The sequence below is a fragment of the Procambarus clarkii genome, chromosome 12, assembly GCF_040958095.1.
Source record: "Procambarus clarkii isolate CNS0578487 chromosome 12, FALCON_Pclarkii_2.0, whole genome shotgun sequence".
In the NCBI taxonomy this organism is placed as follows: domain Eukaryota; kingdom Metazoa; phylum Arthropoda; class Malacostraca; order Decapoda; family Cambaridae; genus Procambarus; species Procambarus clarkii.
The window spans coordinates 21978508-21989418 of NC_091161.1; the positions used below are offsets into that span (position 1 = coordinate 21978508).

A 10911-nucleotide genomic window follows, 5' to 3' on the forward strand; every position below is an offset into this window, starting at 1 on the left:
ATATAGAGTATGTATAAGGTTGGTGAAAGAACTGAGCCCTGAGGGACACCTGCATTTAGGTTGAAATAACCCGACAGCTTGCTGAGGAACTTGATCTGCATCTTTCTATTTGTTAGAAAGCTGCAAAGTAGCCTCTGCATGTTATCAGATAGTTGAAACAGAGTGCAGAGTTTGTAACGCAGGCCGTCGTGCCATACGGTGTCAAAAGCTTTTTCGACGTCCTTTGCAATGAGGGCCGTCTTGGCCCTTTGGTGTTTATTTATGGAGAGGTAGTTTGTTATTATGTTCAGTGCGTCTTGTGTTGAGCGGTGTTGTCTGAAGCCAAATTGTTTGTCTGTCAATATGTTTTTGTGTTCTAGGTGATTCCTGAGTTTATGATTAATGAGTTTTTCGTATACTTTTCCTAATGTCTCTAGTAAGCTGATCGGTCTGTAGTTCTTAGGGTCTGTCGGGGATTTTTGGGGTTTTGGAATGAGGATTGCTGTGGCTTCTTTGAATGGGCTTGGGAAATATCCTGATGCTAGTGAGGCGTTGTAGACGTCTGTGAGTGCAAAGATTAGGGGGTCTGGAAGTTGCTTGAGGAGAGCTTGGCCAATGCCAGAGGCTCCTGGGGCTTTACGTCTGGTGTTCTTGAGCATGAGTTTAACTTCTTCAGGTAGTATTGATTCTGTGAGGTCACTTTCTAAGTCGTCTAGTGTCGTGAGGTCAATGGTAGGGTAGTGTGTGATGGCATGAGGGTTGTGTCGTATCCATGTTTCTACTCTGTTTATGTTTTGTATTGCTGTTGGTTGTGGGGGGTGGGGATTGAAGATGTCCTGCCAGTGTTGTTTGAATATGCCTATTACTTCTGAGGGATCGGTGTAGTTTTGATTGTTGTGAGTGATGTATGTAAAGGCAGAAGAGGAGGAGTTTCCTCTGATTCTCTTTATGAAGTTCCAGAATTGTTGTGGAGTTGTTTTTCTTTGTATTTCAGCTTTATGTATGAGTTTCTCCCAGTTGTTAGCATGGTCTTGGTCAAGGCTGTTGAGTATGTGGTTTTTGAGTATAGTGAGGTCTGTGTTTACTTGATTGTATCTGTGAAGGTTGTGGGTGAATCTGTTGTGATAGCAGGAGAGTAGCCTTTTTGTTCTGATCGAAGGAAAAAAGGAGTATCTAGTTTTGTGGGTTGTTTTTGGAATGGTAGCATCAGCTGCTTGTATGATGTTATTCTGGATGGTGAGGACTTGGGAATCTATGTCTGTGTGTGGTTTGTCTTGGAAGTTGTAGGGCTGTGTGCTGGCAGTTAGGTGTTGTTTGAAGGCTTCCCAGTCTGCATTTTGATAGTCATATTGTGGGGTGGCTGGGATGAGTATGGGGTTGCTGGAGAGTGTGAGTGATATGGGTATGTGATCTGAGCCAGTGAGGGGTCCGGGTGTGATGTAGTGTTGTAGGTGAGTGCCTGCTCTGTTGGTGAGGATTAGATCTGGTCTCCCAGTTCCATTGTGTGTGTAGGTTGTTTGGAAGTCAGGGCCAAGGAAGGTGAGGTGTTTGTTTTGGTGGAGTTGGTGTAGTTGTTGACCGTGCATGTTGTGTTGGCGATGGTTGAATGTTTGGTGTTTTGCATTTAGGTCTGCTAGGAGGAAGACTGGTATGTGTGTGTGGTTGAAGAGAGTGTTTAGGTCCTGGAGGGGGAGACCCAAGTTTGGACGAATGTATGTGGTACCAATGATCATCTGCCCGTGTTGAGTGTGAATGCGGACTGCTAGGAAGTGTTTGTGTTGCCAGTTGGTAGTGAGGAGGTCATGTTTATAGGTGTTCTTTATTAGAATAGCAACCCCTTCGTAAGCTTCATCAGGAGATTGGTATGTTGTGAAGCCAAAATGTCTAATTTTGTGAGAGTTCGTCACGCATGTGCTGTTTAGTAGCAGCACATCCGGTCTTTCATTCTCCACAAAGTTAGCAATTAGGTGTCTGATGTTGTAATATGCTCTAACGTTAAATTGTGTGATTTTCATATTTATTGACTTGTTGGGGGAGTGTTTGTGGCATTTGAACCGGAGGGGTTCTCCTTTGTGGATTGATTCGTTGTGTAGACAGATTTGGTAATTATAGATTTGGGTAGGAGATATGTATGGCGTCCGTTTTGCATGGTGTCTGGTATGAATTTAGGAAGTTTTGATGTAGGGGTGAGGGAGTGGTCTGGGGAGGTGTTAGTCCTCTTGGTTGAGAAAGACACGTTTTGGGGCAAATTTTGTGGGATTTTGGGCTTTGTACCTGTGTGGTATTGGGTTAGGGGCGTGAGGTTGGCTAGCGTGTTGGGCGTGAGGTGAGTTGACGTGTTGGGCGTGTGGGCTAAGGTGAGGGAGGTTACATGTTTCTTGGTATCTGATTTCTTTTTAATTGATGGGTTGGTTTTCTTGTGTATTGGGGTTGTTCGTCTTGCATGCAGAAATTTTTTGTTTTGTTTAGGTGAGTTTGTTCTTTTCACTTGAAGAGTTGTTTTGTGTTTTGGTGAACTTGATCTTTTTGACTGAAGAGGGGTAGCTGTCATGGGGAGCATGGTCTGTGAGAAGCAGTTAGAGGCCTGGGTGTCAGGGGAGGGTGTAGATGGTTCTGTGTTTGGTGTTTGGGGGGTGATGGGGGGAGGGGGTGGTGTTGGGTTTGTTGTCTGTGAGGTGGTGAGGGGTGGGGGCGAGAGTAGGGGTGGTACTGGGTTTGATGCCTGGGGGGTGATGGGGGGTGGGGAAGAGAGTAGGGGTGGTGCTGGGTTTTCTGTCTGGGAGGTGATGAGAGGTGGGGGTTGTACTGGGTTTGTTGCCTGGGGTGTGATAGAAGGTGGGGAAGAGGGTGTGGGTGGTGCTGGGTTTTTTGTCTGGGAGGTGGTGAGGGGTGGGGGTGGTACTGGGTTTGATGCCTGGAGTGTGATAAGGGGTGGGGGTGATACTGGGTTTGGTGTCTGGGGAGTAATAAGGGGTGGTGGTGGTGTAAGTGCTTGTGGGGTGATGGGGGGAGGTGTTAGGGGTTGTACTGGTTGTGACGCCAAGCTGGGAGGGATGACTATTGGAGGGAGGTTGTTTGCTAGTAGGATTTGTTGGATGTTGGAAATTGCCTTCCTCGTGTCTCCTTGTGCTGATATCTGTGCTATTATGATAGCTGCCACTATTCTCGGGGTGTCGTCTGTTGTTGGGTGAGGGGGGGGAGGGGGGGCCTGAGTATGGTGGTTTGCGAGATGGTGTCCGCTGGTGGTGTGGGTTTGGAGAGGTGGGAAACCTGGGGGGGTGGGGAGCAGGGCACCTCTACCTTGAGGGTTGATGGGTATTGTTTGAGCATTTTGGGGAAGTGTGTTGGGGCGGTGAAGCTGGTTAGTGAGGTTTTGGGGATAAAGCTGGCGTGCTGTCTGGGCATGATATTGGGGTAGTGTGTTTTGGGTCTTATTCCTCATTGCCTTGATGAGTTGCACCCTGATTTTGCAATTGTGGTGGGTGGCAGGATGGTTTTCACCACAGTTTATACAGCATCGTGTTCCTTCTGTGCAATCTTTCCAGAAGTGTCCTTTGTTGGCGCATAAGGAGCAGGCTTGTTCCTTTTCCTTGCATTGCCTGGTGGTATGGTTGAATCCATAGCACCTGAAGCATTGTGTAATGGACTGGTATGTGCTCATCTTGAAGTTATAATGTGGGATGGAAATGTGGTCTGCTTTAAAGCCATGTGTGAGGAGGGATTCAGCTTCAGTGGGGGAGGAGCAACGGATTCTGAGGATCTTTGTGTTTGGTGGGTGGAAGAGATCTTCTATGATGATGTTGTTGGCTTTTCCGATGTCGGCAGTACGTTGTTTGTCTAAAGTTGTAATCGTGGAGAGGAGGGTGGTGTCTACGTTGAAGGCAACAGCAGTGCAATTATGTTTCTGTTCCAGTGTCAGTGCAGGGGTGAGTCCAAGTGTCTGTAGTCCTGTTCGGGCTTTGGGGGTGAGGCAAGCATAGAGGTCAGATTCAGAGGGTAGAAAGAGCTTTATTCCTTTGTCAATGGGGGTGATGGAGGTGTAAGGAGTCTGGGTGATCATGTAGATTTTCTGTCCTATTCCGTCAGGGTCAAGGGGAGGATCAAGAGCATAGATGAGGCGAAGGCAGTGCATTTTAGGTGAGGTAGTGGTCTGGTGGAGGAGGTGGTGGTGGGTTGACTCAGCTGGGTAGCTGCGATCTCCGTGGAGCTGTGGATCTTAGGCTCGTGAGCTGTGGGTTGGAGCTCGGTTGTCAGAGGCGTAATTCCGGGTTCTTAGCAGGCTAATTGAACCCGGTTCGGCACAAATACAAAGTATTTGTGAGTCCTGAAGGTGTTACTCAAGGGCAACCCCCACTGCTAGTTGACTCGCACTATCACGAGGTTCTAGCAGTGGATCGGCATAGCAAACAAGCCAGGCAGGGAGACACAGGGCGCAAGCACGTGCTGTGGCCCCACCTGGGAGGAAAGGACGAATACCCCACTGCACTTTCACCGCACAGGGGGTAGGTCCCGGCCTGAAGAGGAAGAAATGTTTAGCAGAGGAGAGAAAGAGTGCTATATACGGCAATACACATTACGTAAGTTAGGCCATCCAGCTGTCCCTGGTTTTATTCAGGGTGGCAGTACGGGTTGGCCCACTAGGGTAATGTATCTTTGCACGTTATATCACTGATAGAGCTGTAACATAAACCGTGAACACGCCGAGAGGAAGAGCCGTCGTTGCCTGAAAAAGAGGTGTGTGCCAGTTTGCCTGGGTGTTGCCTTGGATGGAAGATGGCTGTGATAAGGATGTGGCCCCAGGTAGGGTTACCACGAGAGTATGCTCGTCTGGGCCGACCAAGCGGCCCTGACCTTGCAAGTTAGCAACAGGTGCTACTAGCGCTCTGCATCTCTGGCTGTTGAATCCATGTTGGATCACTGTGGTGGTTGTGATGTTAGATGCCTCAAAACGGTGGTCCCATGTAACTGCAATAATGCAGAGGCAGGTGGTTGCAGGTGCGGGGGCGCTCAAACAGCGTATCGCCTAGATCTCACTGCGAGCGCGACGTGCTGCTGCTTCCGTTGCCAATGAAAAGATGACCGCACGATTTCCCGACTATATCCCATCAAGCGGACGTACTAGTAGCATTGCAACTCCTGCCTGCCCTTACTTTACGCTTGTGGTCGAGTAGACACGGCTTTCTCACAACGCTTTCAAAACTGCAGTTGCCTACTCGTCTGTTTCACGTCCCTGTGAAATGACTTTTGCACAAATCCAAAAAATAGAGCAAAATCAGCGATAATAGTGATTGAGGTGAGCCGCCTGTTGGCTGCAGCCAGAGGAAGGAGGGGAGGGGCAACGGGGTGACGTAGGCGAGTCGAGCAGCCAATGGCGCTCGAGCAAGCGCCTCGAGACGGCGTATATAAGCAAAAATTTTTCGGCGCCGGCCATCACAAACCACAGTTGTTCACCATGGCTCGCACCAAGCAGACTGCTCGCAAGTCCACGGGAGGCAAGGCTCCTCGTAAGCAGCTGGCCACCAAGGCAGCACGCAAGTCTGCTCCTGCCACAGGGGGTGTGAAGAAGCCTCACCGTTACAGGCCCGGAACGGTCGCCCTGCGTGAGATCCGTCGTTACCAGAAGAGCACCGAGTTGCTCATCAGGAAACTTCCCTTCCAGCGTCTGGTGCGCGAGATTGCCCAGGACTTCAAGACCGATCTTCGCTTCCAGTCGTCTGCCGTCATGGCTTTACAGGAGGCATCCGAGGCTTACCTGGTCGGTCTCTTCGAGGACACTAACCTCTGTGCCATCCACGCCAAGCGTGTCACCATCATGCCAAAGGACATTCAGCTTGCTCGCCGTATCCGTGGAGAGCGTGCATAAGCTAAATCGACCACCCTAGTATACACCAAACTCGGCCCTTCTCAGGGCCAAAATATCCTTCTAAGGAGATTTCAGACATTCCTAGCATAATTTAGGTGTCATACATACATGTGATATCAATAAATCAAGTCATTTGTAGTACAACCTGTTCTCTTACAAACAAAACGCCGTCGCTTTTCACTCTTATGCACTGTCAAGGATCACCCCCCCCCCCCCCCAAAATAAAAATTGTCATACTGTACTAGAAATAAAAGCAGCTTGTATAAGTGACATATACTGTCCAGTCCTGTTTTATTCTGTTTTCGGTCCTCTGGCTTAATCTGTTAAGTTAGGAGATGACATTTTAAATTAACCGTTTTCTTGACATTTTCAAACCTAAGAGGGTGGCCTGCATAGTAATCCTAATGTGGAACATAACAATGAATCTCTAATCTCTAGAAAAAAGATACCGAGTGCTTATATGTGTTGAGAGAGAGAGAGAGAGAGAGAGAGAGAGAGAGAGAGAGAGAGAGAGAGAGAGACACACAGACAAGATAGACAAGACAGACAGACAAACAGACAGACAGACAGACAGACAGACAGACAGACAGACAGACAGACAGACAGACAGACAGACAGACAGACAGGCAGGCAGGCAGGCAGACAGACAGACAGACAGACAGACAGACAGACAGACAGACACTGAGAGAGAGAAACACACACAGACAGTTTCATAAATATTCTCATTTTATAGCTATTTGCTTTCAGTGACAGAGGTTTTTGTTATAATAGTATTGGTGTCTAACACTCACAATCTCTTTAGAAATTAAAGTGTGGCTCCAATGGAGCCGAGTTTGTTGGTTTGAGGCCAAGCCACCACCACAGGGCAGTAAGTAAGCCGTTTACTTGGAGGAGGTGTACTTGGTGACGGCCTTAGTGCCCTCAGAGACGGCGTGCTTGGCCAGTTCTCCGGGCAACAGGAGCCTTACAGCCGTCTGGATCTCCCGACTGGTAATGGTGGAACGCTTGTTGTAGTGGGCCAGGCGAGAAGCCTCGGCGGCGATGCGCTCGAAGATGTCGTTCACGAACGAGTTCATGATCGACATGGCTTTGGAAGAGATACCAGTGTCGGGGTGGACCTGCTTCAGCACTTTGTAGATGTAGATGCTGTAGCTCTCCTTCCTCCTGCGCTTCTTTTTCTTATCGCCCTTGGCAATGGCCTTCTGGGCCTTTCCGGCCTTCTTGGCAGCCTTTCCAGATGCCTTGGGTGGCATGATGATGCTCGTGCTGGCTGGCGTTGCGATACAATAATGAACTTTTGCGCGAGGCGAGCTTTCCTTTTATATCCCGCTCGCGACTCAGCTCAGAGCGGGTCGCGTGGCGGAGCGCGCTGATTGGTCAGTGGCGGGCTCCCTTGATCCTGAGCGGGGTATATAACACGAAGCTCGATCTGCGGGGCGGCATAAAACACCACAAACCCACAACAGCAGCAGCAATGTCAGGACGCGGCAAGGGAGGCAAAGTGAAGGGCAAGTCAAAGTCTCGCTCCAGCAGGGCCGGACTTCAGTTCCCCGTGGGCAGAATTCACCGTCTGCTGCGTAAGGGCAACTACGCCGAACGCGTCGGTGCTGGCGCTCCTGTCTACCTGGCAGCCGTCATGGAATACCTCGCTGCCGAAGTTCTGGAGCTCGCCGGTAACGCCGCACGTGACAACAAGAAGACCCGTATCATCCCACGTCACTTGCAGTTGGCCATCCGCAACGACGAAGAACTCAACAAACTTCTGTCTGGCGTAACCATTGCACAGGGAGGTGTTCTTCCAAACATTCAGGCAGTTCTTTTGCCAAAGAAGACAGAGAAGAAGTAAGCACTTCTGCCACCCACCACGACAAATACCATAACCAGGCTCCATCCGGAGCCACACACACTTTAATAGAGAGATTCAAGTAGACAATCAACTTTCAAACATTAATAATAACATTTATATTGATTTCATTTGGAATGTGTACATAACAAACAAACAAACAAAACAAAATTATAGGGGATATTCAGCATCACTTGGAATATTAACCAATCATATAAATCCAATATATATTTTATATTTTACTTTAAGCGAGGAATTCATATTCTATTAATTTTTAATCATACAAATGAACAAAAGCAATTCTTCACTAGACGTAATGAATGAATAAATGATCAAGGTTTTAATGTGTTTCATGAATATATATATATATATATATATATATATATATATATATATATATATATATATATATATATATATATATATATATATATATATATATATTAATACTTGTGAACCAGAATATGTTTGAGCAGCAGCGATCGTGCCTGCCATTGGCCGAAGTGCAACAATTCAAATAATTTAAAGGGCCTGCTCGGGTATATAAGAGAGGCTGGGAGACTGGGGCCGGTGGTGGGTGATGGGTGATGAGTGATGGTGTGGTGTGGTATGGTGTTGTTAAGAGTTGATTTACGGCCAGCCAGCCAGCTGCAGCCAAGGCAGGGCAGGGCAGGGCAAGGCAAGGCAAGGCAAGGCAAGGCAAGGCAAGGCAATAACAGAACAGGACAGGACAGGACAGGCAAGGCAAGGCAAGGCAAGGCAAGCAGGCGGGCGGGCAGGCGGGCGGGCGGGCGGGCGGGCGGGCGGGCGGGCGGGCGGGCGGGCGGCCGGCCAGCCAGCCAGCCAGGCAGGCAGGCAGGCAGGCAGGCAGGCAGGCAGGCAGGCAGGCAGGCAGGCAGGCAGGCAGGCAGGCAGGCAGGCAGGCAGGCAGGCAGCCAGCCAGCCAGCCAGCCAGCCAGCCAGCCAGCCAGCCAGCCACTCCCACTTTGTATTTATATGCATTCAATTTATATTCAAACATTATATATGTTAAGGGCCTAGTTTTAGTGTTTATTTTAAAAATGACAAACATCGAGTCGTTTTACCAGTCCTTTAGCGTTAACAGTGATGCATTTTAAAACTGAACAGAAATCACCTTTTCTGGATATATCAAATATCGAATCCGCTTAATGTGCCTACAATTCAATCATTCAAAAAATACATAATTTACATCATGCCTTTTCATAGAACAGACAATAAGATTTGAGACAATAAGAACTTTACTTTTATAACTAAAGTTGCACAATTATACCAACTCTATGGTGGCTGGGTGGTAAGGTGTGTGGCTGGTGTTTTGGAAGTCGCGAGTTCAAACGACCCAATGGGAGTACTTTTTTTTTTTGCCATACAATCTTCCTAATACTATTATGTAGGTGTGTGTGTGTGTGTGTGTTTTTATTCATTCTTTGGTTTTATAGATGACATACATATTGACTCCTTTTACCGGTCCTTAATTAGGCTCTGGGGAAGCAATGGTGGTGGTGCATTTAAAACTAAACCAAAAATCACCAGTTCTGGACGCGTCAAATATCATATCCGCTTAATGTGTCTACAACCTAATTACTTAAAACTACACTATTTAATTCATTCATATCATGTGCATATTGGTCATTATGCTCATACAACCGACATCAAAATTTATTTTCATTATTAGAATCATACATTTCATCAAGTAATACAGATACAAAGAGATTTTCTTTCTGAGAAGACCGTTAGTATTGGCTGGCTGGCAGGCAGGCAGGCATTTGAGGGTTATTATTTCGCCTGTTGATTGGGGGGAGGGTTGATGTGTTAGGGGGTTTTCGGTTAGGTGTGGTGGTGGTGATTGGTGGTGATTGGTGGTGATTGGTGGTGGTGGTGATTGGTGGTGAGTAGTGGTGGTGGTGGTGAGTAGTGGTGGTGGTGGTGGTGGTGGTGGTAGTAGGTGGGAGGGGGGGGGGGGGGGGGAAGGGGACTGATGGTCTGTGGATTCCTTCTCCGTACCCCTTACATATAAGCAAAAACATGCCTTCCTGTGGGTATAGAAACATTAACACAAATTATATATGTAACTGATATTGTAGCCTTTTAAACAGAAAAGATTTGTACATACAAATACTTTTAAATTATCATTTATTTGTGGAAATGGCATTTACGTCATTAAATTGATACCTCAGCATCAAGCTTGTGTCCTGCAGCTGTGGTCCAGTGGTAAAGTGTATATAAGTGATGCGTATTCTTGGAGTTGCGAGTTCAAACCCGGATTAAGCTATATATATATATATATATATATATATATATATATATATATATATATATATATATATATATATATATATATATATATATATATATATATATATATATATATATATATATATATATATATATATATATATATATATATATATATATATATATATATAAAACAACATGTTTTGTTTTGGTTGTTTGTTTTTGTATAAAGCCTCACACACTATATTAAGCGAGTTTGTTTTAAACATGACATACATATTAATTCATTTTACCAGGCCTTATTCCACACAACTCCGTGAATTTCCCGTGGAGCCAGCCATTCAAACAAAAACAAACGAAACAAAACAAAACAAAACAAAAAACATTATTGCCAACAGCATTTGGTGTTCCCAGGCGGTCACCCATCCAAGTACTAACCAAACCCAACGTTGCTTAACTTCGCTGATCGGACGAGAAGCGGTGTTCTCAACGTGGTATGGCCGTTGGCATGAGACTGCCTACACATTGTGGCTAATAACCAACTCTTTTTAGTCATCACGGCAGGATACGGACCTTCTTGTGGTGTCTTAATGGTAATTGTATCCTAACATATTTTTGTCTCCTTGGCATGGATATTTAACATCGTTTATTCAGTCTTGGGTTTATGTTCTTTCGCCATTTACAGACATTTTACATCTACCTACTTCCTCAGCCTGCCCTGCCAATTTCTAATGAATTTGTGGATTTTCTTTTGTAATACATACATGTGTGTGCTCATCTGCTCTTCAGTTTTTATGATATTTGTCTCATCTGTCCTGCTTTATGATACTTTTACAAAGAACATGAACAAATGCTTCTATTTTAGAGAAGATATGGGATCCAGGTTTCGGAGCCGTAAAACCAACCGTTGTGATTGGTGGACGAGTTGCCAGGTTGCAGCTTCTGTACCGTGCCGGCACATAAATAGGTTCGG

General features: G+C 46.4%; 1 non-coding gene across 1 annotated transcript; it reads right to left on the minus strand.

Annotated features, from left to right (window-relative positions):
• Positions 1-10327: 10327 nt before the first annotated feature.
• On the minus strand, positions 10328-10446 carry LOC138364215 (5S ribosomal RNA). The gene has a single exon (XR_011228342.1). It is a non-coding gene; the product is annotated as a 5S ribosomal RNA (ribosomal RNA).
• Between the last annotated feature and the right edge of the window lie 465 nt (positions 10447-10911).